The sequence below is a fragment of the Ursus americanus genome, chromosome 14 (assembly GCF_024610735.1).
Source record: "Ursus americanus isolate L20-20 chromosome 14, mUrsAme1.1.p, whole genome shotgun sequence".
In the NCBI taxonomy this organism is placed as follows: Eukaryota; Metazoa; Chordata; class Mammalia; order Carnivora; family Ursidae; genus Ursus; species Ursus americanus.
In genome coordinates this window covers 42,573,245-42,592,509 of record NC_142140.1, presented here as the reverse complement: position 1 = coordinate 42,592,509, position 19,265 = coordinate 42,573,245, and positions in this window count along the sequence as shown.

Sequence of the window (19,265 nt, the reverse complement as noted above, 5' to 3'; positions counted from 1 at the left end):
ACCATCGTTACTAGGCCACACTCTTCCGTTTGGAACAGAGACCAGTAGACTGCAAAGTTGGGGTACACCTGTCCTGGGATCCTGTTTTTATTTTAACTTCTGACACTTTGTTCCTCATGGATTTTCTTGCATTCATTTTGGTTTTTAAATACCCCACGTTCGATTATTATTTATCATGATTGCTGGATTTTTTTTTTTAATTTTTATTTTTGTATTTTTAAATTTTGGGGGGGGGGTGCTTCCTTAAATTTTGTAGCCCAGGTGAGGGCTTCACACAGTGCTTCACTCACCTCACTGGTCCTGGCCCTGGCTCTGAGGTACAAACTGGAGAAGTTTCCAAGGCGTATGTAAGCAATGATTCTAGATGTTCAACTTCTCCTGGGAAGAACATCTCCTAATAGTCTCCTGGAACTGATGTTGAGGCCTCTTTCATAATCATAACCCTTTCTTCTTTTTCCCATGGTGTGTTGCCTGGTGTGTCAAAAGCTTTGAGGGTGCCAAACACAGGGACGGTTTGAAATATTGAGGTTAGGTCAGTCGTTCTCAGCTTTGGCCAGACATTAGAATCACCTGACATACTTAAAAAACCCATGCCCAGGCTGCATGCTAGACCAATTAAATCCGAATCCCGGGGGAGTGGGACCGGGCACTGGGAGTATTTGAAGCTCTCCAGGTGATTCCAAGCAATGGTGGTTGAGAACCACTGGCTACTAGGTTAGGATTTGGGAAGAAACCCATCAGCCCCAGAATAGCTTCCTCGTTGGTCGGCCTCAGTCTGAATTTCCTACCATTCTAAGCCTTGAGTAGTGATACCATGCACACTAATCAGGATTGGCCAAAATAAGTTTGGTTAGTTTTACATTGATTCTGACAGGAAGTAGAGGCTCAATTTGTAGGACTTGGTGTGAGTTAATTTCAGTAGGAGGTAGGCATGTTTATCGAGTTAGGATTAGATTTGGTTGCATATAATGAAACATCTCAAATAATAGGGCTTTAAGACAGCAATCTGGAGGTAGATAGTCCAATGCTGCTATGGCCTGTCTATGGTCACAGGGGATTCAAGGGTCCTTTTATTTTCCTATTCTACCGTTCTAGTATATGCTTTCTAGCTGAGGTCTCCTCATGGTCCATGATGGCTGCTGGAGCACCAACCATTATTATCCGCATTCCAGGCATCAAGAAAAAGAAAATGGGAGAATGGGGGGGCGCCTGGGTGGCACAGCGGTTAAGCATCTGCCTTCGGCTCAGGGCGTGGTCCCGACGTTATGGGATCGAGCCCCACATCAGGCTCCTCCGCTGTGAGCCTGCTTCTTCCTCTCCCACTCCCCCTGCTTGTGTTCCCTCTCTCGCTGGCTGTCTCTATCTCTGTCAAATAAATAAATAAAATCTTTAAAAAAAAAAAAGAAAGAAAGAAAAAAAGAAAATGGGAGAATGGGCAAGAAAGTTCCAGTCAGCTTCCTTTAAGGAGACTTCTCTTTTCCTTATATTTCATAGGCCAGAACTCCGTCAAATGCCTATCTGAATGGAAGACTGAGCAGTACAACCTTTTAGGTAGGCACCTTTGCGCCCCAAATAAAATCAAACCTCTTTAAGGAAAAGGGGCAAATGGTACGTAACTAGCAGTTTGTATTTGCAGCATGGAGCCACTGCTCACCCAAAGCTTGACCATGGGAGGGAACTAGAAGCTAGGAGGCAGAGTTAAGTGATTTTTGAAGAAGAAATGGTTTCCAGGAACTTGCTTGTGTGGGTCTTTCAACAGGAGAAGCTTGTTTTCAATTGGGCAGCTGGGTCAGGCCCTAGTTCCTTTTTCAACAAATTCCTAGTTCCTAAGCACAGCCATCTCAGCCTCACTTTTGGGTCAGTCGTCTCCCAGGGCAACCGTCTTCCTCAAGAGCCCAGATCTAGAAGACTGCGACACCCCAGGTGCTTCCTGCCTGCCCTTGTCTAGCTGGTAGAAGAAGTGATTGCTGGTCTGGAGTCAGAAGGGCGTAGCTTGGCGGACCCTGGCTGCATTCTGTGAAGCTTTCTTTTTCACTCCCCTGGAGAGGGAGTCTCATGCTGTATCAGTTACGGTCTCAGCAGGAAGCAGAATCCAACTCAGTTCAAAGGACTATACGGAAGGATGATGAGCAGTCCTCGTTTTGCACGGTTATGATATAGGTGAATTGCAATTATCGCTAATTTCCGTTATTTCAAATGACGCCCGGCCCCCCACAAGATGGTTCCGATTGCAGTTACGCTGGCATATTCATTGTGAGCAACTGCATCAAGCTTCGATCGCAAAGGTGTGGTTGGACCTCCAGTCCAGAAATCACTGCATGAACAGCAGATACACAGTGTGATCGGTGACCAGTCATGTCACCTCTTTCCAAGACAGTGGGTGACTGGCCTCTGCGCATCCGTTACTCTATTCACGCACAGACAGCAAAGCACGCAGTTGCGGCTCCTCCTCGTCTCCCACGGATAAACTTAGGGGACATTTTCCAAAGATGGATAACAAACAGGGAACTGGCCAATAAAGATGAAAATTCAGCAATGAAACCTGATAATGTTGGAAGAGAAATCTGAATATAGATGGGAGGAACAGGCAAGGCGCTGTTCAAACTCCCCCTGGCAAGCCTTTTCCAAAGAAATACTTTGATTCTCAATGTCTGTCATGTTTCAAATTAGTGTATTTAATATTTGTACTACTTTTCCTCTTACCAACAGTAAGAGGGTTTCAATGTCTTTACAAAACTTTTGAAAGGTCCATCGTAATTTTGCCCATTGATCATTAAGGTTATTTTGCACAGTTGCAGCTTGCTTGGTCCTTGTTACAGCCCCCAAAACCATGGTGAGGGTTCCTATATTTAGAGACATATGGGGGCGCCTGGGTGGCTTGGTCGGTGAAGCATCTGCCTTCTGCTTAGGTCGTGATCCTGGTGGTCCTGGGATGGAGCCCCCCATCTGGCTCCCTGCTCAGTGGGGAACCTGCTTCTCCTTCTCCCTCTGCCTCTCCCCCCGCTTGTGCTCTCTTGCTAATAGATAAAATCTTTAAAAAGTATTTAAAAAAAATAGATATGGGCATTCTTAGCAAGTGAGCAAGAGATAGTGGGGCTTTCAGAGCCTAGCCATGGCAGGGAGCTCCCTGCAAGGCAGGAGGATTGGTCCCAGGGATGGGGGTGCAAATACTGCTATGGAGCCTTGGAACAGGAACACACGGGAAGAGAGCTCTGTGCAAAGGGACACAGCCACAGATGGAAAATGCAGCCCAGTGCACAGACAGGGACTTCTGCCCCCATCCCCACCAGGCTTGGCAGGTGCTTCCCTCCCTCTGGGTGAACCCAGCTGAAAGGCAGCTAGCAGGGATCTAGGCAATGCATCCTGTCAGGCTCCCAGGGCAAATGACAGGGTAGAGGTAGGCGGAGCCTGGGTAGGGGCGGAAGTACACTTGACACATGTCGGCATTTTTATGTCCATGCCCTGCGGTCGAGGACAAAGTCACCTGCGTCTCTGGTGCTCAGTGCTAACACATTCCCTTAGTAAAGACTCAGTGAACACACATGGGAATCTGGGGTTCCAGTCTTCCAAAGCCGGGCTCCTAACTTCTGCTGTGCCCTGGAATTCCTTTGGTGCTGCTTGTCCTATTGGCTGGGACACGAAGCACACACACTTAGGGTCAATGGGAAGGAGAAAAAGCGAACTCTGTTTTCCAGCCAGTGTTTATAGGAAAAATTTCTAGTGAGAGTGCCCCAAACTTGGTACATTTTCAGTAAGATGGGCTGGGAAAGTTTCAAATTATATTCTAAATGCAACTGACAGAATGTCAGGGGGGGCGTGGGTACATCTCAGATGTTACTGCATATAAAGCATATTGCTTGGGATCAAGTGTTCAAGCATTTTACTTTTCTGCCATGAGTGTAACTTACATAAGACACTTCGTCTGCGTTAGTTACATCTTTGGAAATCTCTTGGGGGGTCTGGGACCTTCATTAAACAAAAACTTGCTATTTAAATAGAAAGGAAGCACTGGTTGGTCTTCTGCAGAATGCTTGCTCTTTCTTCTGTTAGGTCTTTGGCTGTCTGCCGTTCTCTTGCTCTGAGGCCGATTCGGGAAGGAACATCCCCATCCAGGAGGTCCCAGGCCCCGGGGGTCTCCCTGCAAATTCCATGTTGCTGGCTTCCTTGCAAGAGGGTGAAGAGGATCGGCATGGTTTCTCAGCCTCAGCACTGCTGACATTTGGGGCCGGATAACCCTTTGCTGTGGGTGCGGTTCTGTGCATTGCTGGGCGTTCATCAGCATCCCTAGGTGCCCACAGGGCCAGCTCCAGCTGCGACAGTGCAGATGTCTGCAGACGTTGCCGGATGTCCCTTGGTGGGGGGGGGGGCAAAATCACTCCCGCCCCACCACTGAGAGGTTAAGAAGCAGTGAGAGGAGAGGGTCCCAGTGAAGCCCTCACAGAAAAGAGCCGTGCAAAAAATAGTTGAGGCAGACCCTATTTGTCTGATGTTCGGAATTCAGGGACTTATAAAGAAACCCTATTTTGCAAGCCAACTTTCGGCACACGGGACTTCACGGAGGCTTTGTAAAGAAAACACTCTTCTGTGAGTTTATTTCTTCTCCAGCAGCACACAGGTTGTATCACATTTGTGCGGGGTTTTTTTTTTCCTCCCCTCCTCTCGTCCCCCCTTTGATCCTCACGGCCATCTCCCTCAATAAAGCTCTTGCACGTCTAATCCCATCGTGGCCCCCGCTTCTAGGAGGATTTAAACTGGTTCAGTGATTCAGTGGTGCTGCCGAAGCCCCGTGTGGGCCCCCGGGGCCGCGGCTCAGCTGGCTGCAGAGAGCTTGCCAATGGCTGGAAGAGATCTTGCGGACTGACAGCCTCAGCTGCCCCCCCACCCCCAGGGACAGGAGGCCAGGCTGCCTCTGGGCAATGACTGAGCACGGCAGGGGCCCCGGTGCCATACTCTTCCCACCCAGTGACGACTTGGGGACTCCTCTAATGGGGAAATTCAGCCTGGGGAGTCCCCAGCGGCCTGGCCAAGACTTTCTCAGAACTGCACTGTGGCCTGTGGCCCTTTCTCCTCCGTCCTTCTCTCCCTCTCTGCTTAAGCAGGGGGGGGCTGGGCCTGTATTGCAGAGGGCTCCCCCTGCCTGCTCCTGCTCCCTCAAACCCTTGATCCCTCACAGGTGTTTCCCCAAATAACCCTCTTGCACTTCTAATCCCACTTTGCTGTCTACTCCTCAGAGGATCAGACAAGCAATGGATTCCCTTCACTAAAACAATTGTATAAAACAAGATCGTCTGTAGCAAAACTACATCCCAGGTAATTGAATAGTTAAAATACTTAAAGGTAGTATAACTGGATGTACCAGAAAATTGGGAGGTATGATCACACCCCCTAAGTTTCCTAAGAGAGTGGATTGTATTTCTAAGTGAGGATAATCTGTACTAAGAATGGCCACTTCCTATTGCCTTCCCCACTTTACTGGGACTTCCTCCAACAATTCAGAAGGCACCTGCATGGCAATGATATCCTAATTCCCCCCACCCTGCTTCCCGCCCCTGCCAACATGGCTTTGGAATCCCATTCTATCCAGATAGAGGAAGGGAACCCTGGATCTGTTCAGGTGACAGAGGGCGGAATACTTTAAGCTAAACTGCTATTTCCCTCCGACAAATCCCCCTCCTTATTCTTATCCATCCCTTCTTCCTCTTCCAATGGGATGATCCTTATCCCACCATGAAGATATGAGACTAGGATAGAGAAGGCTGCAACTTGAAGGTCAAGGCTTTGCCTTTGCAGTGAGAAAGGGAAAAGTAGACCCTGGCAGCAGGCTCCAACCAGCCAGGGGCTCACCGCTGGACTGCGAAGTTCTGCTGCTTAACAGAGCCGATTTCACAGATCACATCAGGCGAGGTCTGACAAAACGGGACCATTCCACGGTCATGTCTGAGGACAGACAAAATCCAGGCCACTGTGTCAACCACAAAAACCGCCCAACGTCCCCCACCCCTGGCTAACACAGGTGACGGCTGTCTCTACCAACCACAGTTTTAGCTCTGCTGCCTTCGTCTCAGCTGCTAACTAAAGATTGAGATACCCAATCATGGAGTCGATCCGGCTTCCCTGAAACTGCCCCCACAGTACTTAACACAAGTTCTGTTATGAGTCCTCTGTAACAGCCTCGGACTGAGATGCCCCAGGGCTCCTCTCATCTAGACACGTACGCAGTCTCCCTCATTGCAACAAATCAGTGAATCCAGCTTTGTTCCAGGCGCTCTGGCTAAGGGCAGAGACAGGTCCTGGCCTGTCTCCAAGGTGCTGCATCCATCCTATGAGAGAAAAAGAGAAGAAACTGAAGGCAAGACAATGACAAAAAACAAAACAAAACAAAAACAAAAAAAAAGGTTTCCTATATACAGCGGAGGTGTAGATGAATCTCCTGACTCCGGTTCCAATTCTAACTAGTTGCTCGGTGGCCTTGAACAACTCATATGGAAGTGGAGCTACACGTATCCCTCACAGGCCTGCAAAGCAAGTTTTAAACAAGTCAAGGATGAGAACAAGCTGGGCCCAAGGGCCGATACATACAAAAGGCACTTGCTCGTGGCTGGGAGGAACTGGCAGGGTAAGGAAAGATGGAAGGTGCAGAGAACACGATGGTGGAAGTCAGATCATCTCAGGAAGAGAGACGAGCTAAGAATATCAGAGGGAAACAGAGCTGCACATGGAACCTAGGAGACAGAGAAAGGGGGAGGCCAAGTTCATCCTGACTGGGAATCCTCTGCCCTTGAAGTACTGCTCAGCCAAGGGAAAACAGATTTGGGGAGAAATGGTGCGGGGCTGGCAAGATTGGGCAGACAAGCACGGAGGGAGGGGTCGGGGAGAAGAGGAGAGGGGCATCCACTCCTGGGAGTGGGGTTCAAAGTCCACCTCTGAGGGTGAGCTGAAGTGGGAACCCAAGATGGGCAAGTGTTCCCCTTACCTTTATGTGTCAGAAGGAAGCTAGACTCCAGAGCAGGGGCCAGGGACCAGCCTCACAACAGCCTTTATCATAGTGTCCCCAAGACTCCACCTCGGGTTCTCTGAGCAGCCACCAATTTAGAAATGCACAGACCTTTCAAGAGAAACAACAGATCAGTAACGAGGGTGGCCTTCCAGAGACTCAAGAAGCCAAAATTAACAACCCAACTTCGAACGAATGGGAAGCGGTCGGAAAACAGATGCTTTCAAGGAGGGGCGAGCGAGAGGGGCCGTGAGCTCCAAGACGAGGAACAGAGGGGTGCCTGGAAGGGTTCCCGCACTTCCCACCTGGGCCCCGCCGAGCAGCGGCACCAGTGGCCCCACAGGAGGGCCCCGAAGCCTCGCCGTCCTCGCACACGGCCACCCTTCCGAGCTGCGGACTTTAACTGTGGGGGGTGCATGCTCACCCCCCCCCTCCCAAAAAAGCGGGCCGAACCGTGAGGTGAGGTGTCTGCTGGAGCAAACCTTCCCAGGGGAAAACGTTCACCAGAAGCTCACTCTGCAAGCCCGCGGCAGTTTCCCAGATAAACTGACTCGCTGTCCATCCGGCCACGTCCTCGACCGGGGTCCTGGCAGTTTCCTCACTCTCATGCCCACGCGGCCTCAAACCTGCCTTCGACGGGCTTCTGCGCTCTGATCAGTGCCCTCTACCCGGAGGCCCCCGTGCAAGGCTCCTTTGCGGGCTGGGCCGGGTGGGGCTCACGGCCTCCTCCGGGCCGTCCCACCCTGACCAGAGCGCGGTTCTCTGCGGTGTGCGGAGGGGGCCGGCGAGCCGAGGAAAGAGGACCAACTGGCCTTCGCGAGACCAACGGTGCCAACCGTCTTTTGAGATCCAGCCAGCGGCCGCCCGGCCCCGCCCCCGCATGACCCCGCCCCGCCTCTACTCCGTCCAGCCCCGCTCCAGCCCGGCTCCACCCCATCCGACCATGCCCGGCCTCGCCCCTCCAGCCCCCTCCCCTCCCCTCCTCTCCCCTCCCTTCCCCAGCAAGTCCCCGCCTACATCACGCCCTGCCCCATCCGTTTCCCCACCTTTACAGCCCAGCCCCCCACCGCGCCCTGACTCTGCCTGGGCCCCCAGCTCCCTCCCCTCCCTTAGGCAATGGCTATGGGTCTCCTCCTCCAAACCTCAGGGTCTTTCTCACCTTCTGGGCCTCTGAGGCCCAGGCTTCTTTTACACCAATTGCCCTCACCCTGGTCCATTTCAAACATAGTTTAAAATCGTGGCTTGGGGCGCCTGGTTGGCTTAGTTGGTTAAGCGTCTGTCTTCGGCTCCGTGGTGATCCCGGGGTCCTGGCATGGAGTCCCATGTCGGGCTCCCAGCTCTGCAGGGAACATGCTTCGCCCCCTGCCCCTCCCCCCACTCACACTCTCAAACTCTTTCTCTCTCAAATAAATGAATTAAATCTTTAAAACAATAACATAAAATCGTGGCTTGGAAGTGGGAGGCAGGATGGAGAGCACGGACAGTTGGTTTGGACATACGCCTCAAGACCTGCCTCAGGGCTCCTGCCTGACAGCCCCAGGGTGAGAGCTTTACCTTTACCTTATGAAGTAGAAAGATCTGGAAAGATTAGGGGCCCACGTAACCCGGGATCTTTGGATGGGGATTTTTGTTGTTGGCATTTTGGGCACAGCTCTTGGAGATGCCTGGGAGGAAGATGTCCCCTGAGCACCAGTAGTCCTTTATGTAGTGGTCCTCTTGTGGCAAGAGCTCTTTCATTGGGATTTCCTGGAAGAATCTGACCTGCCAAGGAGGCAGAGCTGGTGATTCCCTTCCCCTTTCATCATGTCATTGCTTATGTAACATCTTGGGGCATCTGTCCAGAGAAGGGTCAGGGATGGAGTCTCTTCTGCAGAAGCTCATCCCTAGCATAGCCATTATCTTCAAAACCTTCTTCCTGATTGTTTGGGTCCTTAAAGAACCAGGGAAAGAGGACTTGAAATATGTCAGTTCAGAAACTTGAGAAGGGACTAAAACACCGTATTAAATGTTCACCTTCTCCAACTGAGCCTGTTTGTTTGTTTGTTTGTTTTCTGGGTAGCCTGAATATGGGTTTCCTCTCCCCTTCAGCTGAGAGAAATATCAGGTTGCTATTAAAGAAACGGTAGTTCTCTCTGCAAAACTTGGAATCAAGATTGATTCACTGGAGGCGAGCCTGCCTCTTACAGGTGCAGAATCTCTAACCTTCTAGCTGCTGTGGCCGTCAGCATTGCTGAGGACCATAACCGACTGCATGATTTCTTTTTATAGCATCCGAAAGGTAAGTTCTTAGTTCAAGGATATTGCTAAGAAATCATTGCAATATGCTTTACTTGGTTTATAGATTAATGTAGCTTCTTTGCTAATGTAAGTAACTTGCGATATATTCTGTTGCCTTGGGAGCAATGCTAGAAACCAAAGCTCCAAATTAGGAAAACTGAATGAAAATTGGCAGAGTCCTCACCACATTTTCTTACTGCCCCTCCAGCCTCAGCCCCACATGACGTTCCTCTTCTAGTTTAGAAGTGTTGTAACAGCTCAAGAGAGCATGCCACGCCTGTCGAATGAATGGGTGAATGCTATCACCTAAGGTTTGTAATCTCCTCCCCCCCTCCTCCGCCCCACCTGCCACGTGTCTGAACCTTCCCTTCCAGCACTTCACGTGGCAGCTGCTTCTCCACCCACGCTTAGCCTTAGCACCATGTCTTCCACATTGTATGTATTTGATAGGAGTGAATCGAAGTAACTGAATTGAGTGGGATACCCCACAGAATAAAGTGCCAGGTGTGCTAAAATTCTTCATGCAGACCGAAGCAGATGTGACGCCATGTTCAATTACTGCTCAACCCTTGGCAAGGATCTGAAGACAAATAGAAACATCTCGATCTATTCGTGCAAGAAGTCTGTGCTTCCAGCATCTGTAACAAGTGTACATTTTTATCTTAAAAATCGATGTCTCTGGCCTGGAGAAAATAAATTAGATTGATTTTTTTTTTTTTAAGCACCAAAGACAGAGACTTCGTTATCTCAAAAGGGGTTTGTTATCCATGTTATTTAAGGAAAACATAATTGAAGATACAACTTCATCCTGGGTTTACTGGGCTGATTTGACACTAGATGGTTTTTTTAAAAAAGGTATAGGGCACTTTTGTCTTCATTAGTGGAAGTATCTCTGTAGCCAGTGCTTCTCAAGGAGACTACCTGCCGAAATATCACTGGGTTGCCATTCAAGAGGAAGTGAGGAAGATTTCTGGAAAGATCTAACCCCTGACTGGAAGGATCATCTCTGAAGAATGCATTTCCCCATTGTCCTTCCTTCACCTGGGCCTCAGTTTCTGCATCTGTAAAATGAATGCCCTGGTCCCCTGATGATGTTTAACATTCCTTCTAATTATAACTTTCACAAGTCTTTGGGTTTTTTGTGTGTGTTTTGTTTTGTTTTTTGCCAGCAGAAATGAAGGGCAATTGGTGAACTAATACCAAATGAGGAATCTTAGGTGTGTGTTGTTGTTGTTGTTGTTAAAAGTGATTCTCGGGGCGCCTGGGGGGCTCAGGTAGTTGAGCCTCTGCCTTCGGCTCAGGTCATGATCCCAGGGTCCTGGGGCTGAGCCCCGCATCGGGCTCAGTGCTCAGCGGGGAGCCTGCTTCTCCCTCTCCCTCTGTGTGCACTCTCTCTCTCAAACAAATAAATAAAATCTTAAACACACACACACACACACACACACACACACACACACGCACACACCCCAAATCGCGTTTTCCCACAGAGTGAAGAAGTGCTTACTATGTCTCCTACAGCTGAACGCCAATGGCATCTTCCCTTCTGTCCCCCCCCCTTTTTTTTTCCAACAGCTCCGGAAGCCAAGCTCAAGCGCTGAGTGGGTAACAACAGTAGGGAGCAGAACTGCTGGGTTCTTCAGATGCATTTTGTTCTCCTTCTCTTGAAGGTGGTAGTGATGTGGTTTTGGAATATAGGTGAGCTTTGGTGGAGTGGAGTCCGGAGCCAGCGACCAAGAACGAATTCCTGGGACGTCTTTGGTGCCAGGTGGTGGTTTATTAGCACACGGGGACAGAAACCATGGGCAGAAAGAGCTGCTGCCCTGGGGTGGTGAGGGGTGGCTGATTATATACTATGGGGTTGGGGGAGGTGAGGAAAAGGGAGGTTTCAAAAGGACTTTCATATGTTAAAGACTCACAGGATCCCAGAGGTCTTGCCATTGTGAAGTTAAGGTTGTTTTCCCCTCTAGCAAGGCATTAACAGGAAGATAATTGGGAGCTTCCTGGAGGAACATTATATTCTGCCCCCTTCAAGTATCTGTCTCTGAGCTGCAGATTATAAGGACATTTAATCGTATCTACATCTCCTTCTGGAAGCTAGGTTATTGATAGAAATGCTTCGGTCTTGTAGATTGCTAAATTTGTAAACTGAGGGAGACTCAGGTCTTGCGGGATTGTGGTTCCTATAAATTGACTATTTGTTTTTCCTTTCCTTAGCTTTAGGGCAGCTTTAGGGCAGTGTCTGAGGAATGTCACATAGATCCCATCTGGGGGTGGGGGTTGTGGGGTGTCAGCTTCTGCTTTGTCCTCAGCTTGCCTTCTGTTCCCCCATCAGTAGCTTGTTTTCGAAAAACACTCAGCCCACGAGAATAATTAATTTTTCTGAAGAATCGTGATGTAATAGTAAATGTCTACACCCAGAGGGACAAACAATACAGAATAAGTTGGCAAAGTTCGATACAAGGCTGGTTAATGTCCACAGGGCCAGGAACCGTAACCTTTGAGGTTATCTTTTCTACTGGACCAAGTTTGTTTGCATCTCTACCCGACAAAAATCATTCCCAGCTTAGCAATTTTCTACAAATGAACAGACACTCCTAACAGAGTCTAGGTCCCAATCAATAGTAAGTCAACCAAAAATTCCATTTCCTTATAGCCCTGGATGATCTTTAGGTGAACTTATTAGACAATGCTCTGGGAGACTCGGAAAGGACATTCGGTCCATCATTCTGCATCATTTTCCAGTTTTGGATAATCTGTCTTTACGTGATTGCCCAAACTCCTGCAAAATAACCAAGCCTCATTAGACCAAACGGCCAAGTGCCTCTTCCGTGGCTGTGGAGCTGTTGGAGCTGATGCTACTACCACCATTATATCAGATGTCTTTCTCCCCAGATCTCTCTTCCACCACCTGGGGGAGTTGGTGATGTCTCAGTACATCTGATGAAGGAGTGACTTCTGGCAGCTTCCTGTTTGGTGTCTTCCTGTCATGGAAAAGACCATTCCTCAAAAATGTTTGGCTTTCCTGGAAAAAATTGGGGCTCTGAGTAAAAAGACTGATTCATATTTCTTTGGCAACTTTGCTTTATTTTTTTAGTTTTATTATTTATTTATTTACCTTTAAAGATTTTATTTATTTGTCAGAGAGAGAGAGCACAAGCAGGGGGAGCAGCAGGCAGAGGGAGAAGCAGGCTCCCCGCAGAGCAAGGAGCCCCATGCAGGACTCAATCCCAGGATACCGGGATCATGACCTGAGCCAAAGGCAGACACCCAACCGACTGACCCACCCAGGAGTCCCTATTTTATTTAATTTTTTAAAGATTTTATTCATTTATTGGAGAGAGCAAGAGAGAGCATGAGCAAGAGGAAGGGCAGTGGCGACTGCCCGCTGAGCAGAGAGCCCGAGGAAGCAAGGCTCCATCCCAGCCCCCTCCCCCATCATGACCCGAGCCCAAGGCAGACGCTTAACCAATGAGCCACCTAGACGCCCCTTTTACAGCAAATTTAAACTGAGCACTTTGTGACTTTACTTATAGAAAGCCATCTAAGCAAAAGAAGGAAAATAGGCCCACCCTGAGTCATATAGTATCCCTATGCCAAAGGCCCCGGAGGAGGCTTGCCCTGATGCTCTGCTGGTCTCTGTCTTTGGGAGTACCAAAGTACTGAGTGAAGACATCAACAACCACTACAAAGTTTAATAAATACGTTTAAAAAATTGCATTATGATTGACATGCAGTATTAATATTGTGTGAGTTTCAGGCGTACAACACAGTGATTTGACAATTACATACATTATGAAACACTCACCGTGGTAAGTGTAGTCACCATACAAAGTTATTACAGTATTATTCAATGTGGTTTGAAGTGGTGGGGTTTGGAGCTGATGGCCAAGAAAGAATTCTTGAGACATCTTTGGTGCAAAAAGGTGATTTTTTATTAAAGCACGGAGACAGGACCAGCGGGCAGACAGAGCAGCCCCAGGACTGCGAGGAGCAACCGATGATCTGCTATGGAGTTGGGGGAGGTAAAGACCAGGGGAATTTTCCAAAAGGACTTTCATCTGCTAAAGAAGACTCACAGGATCCTGGAGGCCTGGCTATTGTCAAGCTCAGGGTGTTTTTAACCTCTAGGCAGGTATTAACATAAGACAGTTGGCAGTTTCCTGGAGGAAGTTATACTCTGCTTGCCTCAAGTATTGGTCAGTGGGCTGCAGGTGACAAGGAGATTTAATTTTATCTACATTTCCTGCTGCCCTTGTTCCCCACATCGTTGTTGACTATATTCCCTATGCTGTATTTTTCATCCCTGTGACTTATTTGTTTTCTAACTGGAAGTTTGTACTCTTCATCCCCTCCACCTCTTTTGCCCATCCTCCCACCCCCATCCCCTCTAGCATCCACCAGTTTGTTCTATTTATGAGTGCATTTCTGTTTTCTTCATTTGTTTTGTTTTTAAGATTCCACCTATAAGTGAAATCCTATGGTATTTGTCTTTCTCTGTCTGACTTATTTCACTTAGCATCATAATACCTTCTAGGTCCATCCACATTGTTGTGAATGTAGATGCATTTTGGAGTGCCACCTGGCATCTTGGAGGACCCTCCCTGTGCCTCTCCCACTCCCCAAACAGGAGGCTGGAGTCCACCCCTAGGTCTTCCGGGTGACCTTAGGTAAAAGTCACACACATTCTTTGTATTTCTTCATTTAAACTTAAAGAAAGAAAGAAGAAGACACTTAGCCCTGCAGGACTCCAGTGTGGTTGTAAGAGCCAATTCAGAGTTTATTGAGTTAAGTGCCAGGCACCCAGTGCTGCATGTGGGAGTACTTTGCAAATCAAAAGAGAGGGTGTCATTAGTTGAGATCAAAGGCCCATGACAGTTAGCCTGCAGGCTGGGCCTTCTGGGTGACTGCAGGGAGCAGGGGTAAGATAGGGGTGATGGTGGGAAGAGACTTGGTGAGATGGCCTATGATCCGGCTGTTCTTCAGCCTGCAGACTAGCTCAGGAGACACAGCAGGTGGCTGGCAGCCAAGCAATTAGGGTCTTGTGAAAGGAAAGGGATCAAGAATGGAACGGGTCCCTACTGGTCTCCTGAGCCCCAGTGGGCACCCAGGGTCCACAGTACACACTGAGTCCAAGTCTGAGGCAGAGCAAGTGGCTCTTTCATTCACTCCCATAGGCCTGTGGACTTGGATTTTGGCTAAAAATATAGTTTCCCCTAAAATTCCAGAGCAGTCACAAAACGAGTTTTGCAGCCTGACCTCCTCGCAGTCCTAGTCCCACGGTTAAGGTCGGAACAGAGTTTAGTCCCTCTAGCGTGGGTCTTTGAGAGGTCAGATCTGAACGTCTGGGGCCACATGAAGAACCGACGAAGGGCTTTGAAGTTGCTTCAGTAGTTGGTGCCCGGACTCCTCTTTCCAGGGGGGAGCCCAACACCTCCTCTCCCAGGGCTGGTTTGCAGCCCCCCAGAGACATCTTGTATTGGAAGGATCATCAGTTGAGGAGTGTGTGGAGCAATGGAGTTCCAACTCACTGGAGGTGTGTAGAAGCTTCCAGCAGGGTGTGAGCAGCGTTTCTGCTGTTATACCTTCTAGTCTTTTCCAGCCAGTAGCCTCTCAGGGAGTGACCTGGGATCTCTGACCAGAGGGGGTTGAAATCTGGCCAAACCACTGGTCGTAGCACCTGGGGGTGGGAAGGGGGAAAGGGAGGCTCAAAGTCTGAAACACTGGACTTAACAGAGGCTTGCAGGACTGTAATACTTTTTTGAGACATTTAATAACCACAGAATCCTGAGTTTTAATGCATTTTAAATATATCTATTTTTAAAGTTTATTTATTTAAGTAATCACTGTACCCACCGTGGGGTCCGAAGCCATGACCCTGAGATTAAGAGTCACATGTTCTTCCTACCAGGCCAGCCAATGCCCCAAGTTTTAACAAGTTTTAAAAAGGAAGTTTTCATTTTATTGTATTTAATTAATTAATTAATTGATTTATTATTTTAAAAAAGTTTTTATTTACTCATTTAAGTAATCTCCATACCCAACATGGGATTCCAACTCATGACCTCAAGATCAAAAGCAGCATGCTCTTCTGACTGAGCCAGCCATGTGCCCCCATTTTATTGTGTTTCATTTTATTTTACTTTTTAAAAAGATTTTATTTATTTATTTGACAGAGAGAGAGACAGCCAGCAAGAGAGGGAACACAGGCAGGGGGAGTGGGAGAGGAAGAAGCAGGCTCCCAGCAGAGGAGCCTGATGTGGGGCTTGATACCAGAACTCCGGGATTACGCCCTGAGCCGAAGGCAGACGCTTAACAACTGTGCCACCCAGGCGCCCCTAAAAACTGGTTTTAAAACTTCTCAAATGCTTAGAGGCTATTTAGAGGCACTGACTCAACTCCACACTCTAGAAGAATGGATGTGGTCTCCGACCATTGTAGGGGTTCAGAGCAAGTTGCAAAATAATCAAGGCGCAAAGACTTGGAGAAACTTTGACCTTCCCTCTAACTACCCAAAATAATTTTGATGAAGAACCCATTCTTAGAAGAAGGATACATTAAATCACTGCATGTTACCAGGGTGGTAGACAGGGAGGGATTTAGCAAGTCTGTTTGTTAAAATTCCACCCGATGTCCCATTGCTTCCCCAGCAAACATTTGTTTACCAAACATTTACTTTTTCATCTTCCTGTGAATTTCCTTCCCTTTGAAGTCCCACACCCTTACCCCCCTCTCTTTGGTTCAGGATGACATATAAACCTCATTTGGTTTGACTGTCTTTGGAATCTCACGTGTATGTGGATTCCCTGTATGTACAAGTTTAAATTAGATTTTCTTCTGTGAATCTTGTGTCGTGTCCATTTAATTCTTAGACCAGCTAGAAGAATTTTAAAGGATAGAGAAAAATGTTTCCTTCCCAGCATCATCTTTAAAGGAGTGGTGCTGTTTGTCCATATCCTTGTCATTGAGGATAGGTGTCCTTTGGGGAGTGATATGGAGCAGGGAGAAAAGACTGGATGGTTGCTATGGTTACCGCAAGCCACAGAGCTGGAAGTGTTGCTCCCCCCTCCCCTACATGTCTCTACTGGGGTCTGTTTCTGATCCCTAGGTGCCCTGGGCAGGCAGGCCCGAATGCCGAGGGCTGCCTCACACACGGACAGCCAAATATCTCATCTCACTGCTCTCATGTCACAAAATGAGACCCTGCACTTTCCTCTTCTCTGGCTGTTGAGCCCCCACAGCTCACGCTGTGATGCTTCCTCCAGGAACATCGCTTTCTAGGGCTGCACAAAAGCTAGAGGATCATGTGCCAGCTTGCTGGAGCTGAGAGCTAAGTGAGTTTGGAGAGGATGAGGAGAACAGCATCGTCAAATCTGACACAGTTAGCTAGAGAACTGTCAACTCACAGGAAAAGAAAACCAGCTTGCCAAAGATGAGGCCAATCCAAAATAAGCCCACTATTGGCAATAGTTTTCTTTTTCAGTGCAGATTTAAGAAGAGTGGCTACTAAATTCAGACATTGTCATATACATCATACCTCCCACCCTCATAATCACCTTGTTAAGTAGGTATCAGGATTCATATTCTACAATTGAGGGTGTTTTGACTCAGAAGGGTTAAGTAACTTGGATTACATGGCGGGACTTCAGAGCTGCCTCTGAGCAATTTTGAGGTCTTTATCAGTCAGAGGACAAATGTTTCCCCAAAACAAGATAGGCTTGGTTTAATACACATACCCATGCACACAAATTGATAGATCTCCACCATCTCCTTGACACATGGTAGACGAGTGGCCTGCGGCTTCGTCAGTGGCTTTTCTTCTGGAACATTCTTCAGTGACGGGCCCCAGCAGTAGGGACTCCCTCAAAGACCAGCCCACTCCTCAACTGGTCCTCTGAGGCCTCTCAAGGAGCAGCAAACAGTGGCACAGCTGGACTAGAAAATGAGCCCCAATCTTCTCATCTGTGAGTCTCTTTCCTGAAGAAAAGGTCTTGGTCAGTTGGTCAAAACTGGGAAGCCCCTTGAGAACGTCACAACCCCAGTCCCAGAGATCCTGACTGTGTTGTTATGTATGGAGCCCGGGAATCTGCATTTGATTTAAGAATGCCAGGCAATTTGGAAACAGGTTCTAGAAACCACACTGAGACCCTCTGGGCCCTGCAATGGGACAGTAGCTGGAGCAGGGTGGAAAACATCCACCCTGCATTTCTTTTCCATTGAGGCTACAAGGGCAAATATTATACCCAAGTAAGGCTTCCAGAGGCCTGGAGTTTCAACAGACTCAGACCTTGCTCGGAATTGGGGAAAATAAAAATGAACTATAATATGATGAAAGCTTCTAAATGGATGAATAGCTCCAATTAGCCTGTTCATTGTCCAGCGCCAATCAGTTGGGACTCCTTGGTGACCATTGTTCTATGTCACATGCGTAGACTTTCAGTGGCTAATTGTACTTTGAGGTTAGTTAATGCCCATTATGGAAACAAAACAAAACAGAAACATCCTCATGTTACAGCTAGATTCAAGATCTTGCTACGGTGTTACAATGGGCTGAATTTGTATTACACCATAGCACTCATGTGAAGCCTGCCCCCCAAATGCTCATTTTCATTTTTGGAAAAGTTTCAAATGCCGGAGGACACAATATTTTTTAATGAAGACATTTCTCTAGTCCATAAGGACAGGATAAAACTAAAGCACACAGTGACTTTCAGTGAGGTCTCTAATCAGCTAAGGAAAAGGATAGGCTAGGGGAAAATCTCCTTGGAGGTTCTTAAATTGCTAAGGCAGGAAACAGAAGATAAACGGGCTGGATGCGTAAATGTCTGAGTGAAGAGGATCTAGACATCGAATCAGATGTGACAGTTACCTTATGCTGGAAACAAACACTGCATGTTTTTGAGAGATTTACAATCATATTCAAATATAAACAAACAAATACATAAAAAACCAGAACTGAAGCAAAGTTGACAAATGCCTAACCAGTATCCATTTTCTCATTTCTCCCCTGTAATAGACCTTTACATTGTCAGAGTCACCAATGTGCCTTGCTAATTTTCCAGTCATCCTTTTTTTTTTCTTAAATTTTTTATTTATTTGAGAGAAAGAGAGAGATAGAGCACAAGCAGGGGGAGCAGCAGAGGGAGAGGGAGAAGCAGGCTCCTCGCTGAGCAGGGACCCCAATGTGGGGCATGATACCAGGACTCTGGGATCATGACCCGAGCTGAAGGCAGACACTCAACCGACTGAGCCACCCAGACAACCTCCCAGGAAAGTTCTTTACTCCCCATCTCTCTGCTTCCTGCCTGGAATGTATATGTGGCTTCTGGAGCTCCAGCAGCCATAATGAGACCCATGAAGCAAACTTGATGGTTAGAAGCCATAGCCAGGATGGCGAAGGAGAAAGATAGGAACCTAGGTCCCACCTCTGAATGTCCTATATGTGAGAAAATAGGTCTTTATCTTGTTTCAGCTATTGTTTTTCGTTATATGAACTTGAACCTACCCTGTGCCAGGTACTGTTCCAGGTACTAGGGATGGGAATGAGTAAAACATACCAACAGTTCCTGCCTCATGAAGCATGTAACTTTTGTTTAAAGCCCAATGCAGGGCTTGAACTCATAGCCCTGAGATCAAGACCTAAACTGAGATCAAGAATCAGACGCTTAACCAACTGAGCCACCCAGGTGCCCCATGAAGCTTATAATTTAGTTGGAAGAGCAATGATAAACAAGATAAAGAAATACAATATATAGTTTGTTAGATAGTAACAATGACAAGTACAAATGAGGCAAGGGAGCAGATAGGAAGTGTGGAGGTCAGGGGAAGGCTTGACATTTTAGAGTGTAGCCATGGACCCCATGGGATTTTACCAAGGTACTGAGGTGCTGTTCGTATAAAGACCTAAAGGAAGTAAGGGAGAGAGCAGAGGGATTTCAGGTGGAAGAGCGTTCTAGTTGTAAGAACAGCAAGCACAAGAGCTGTGAGGCCAGAACGT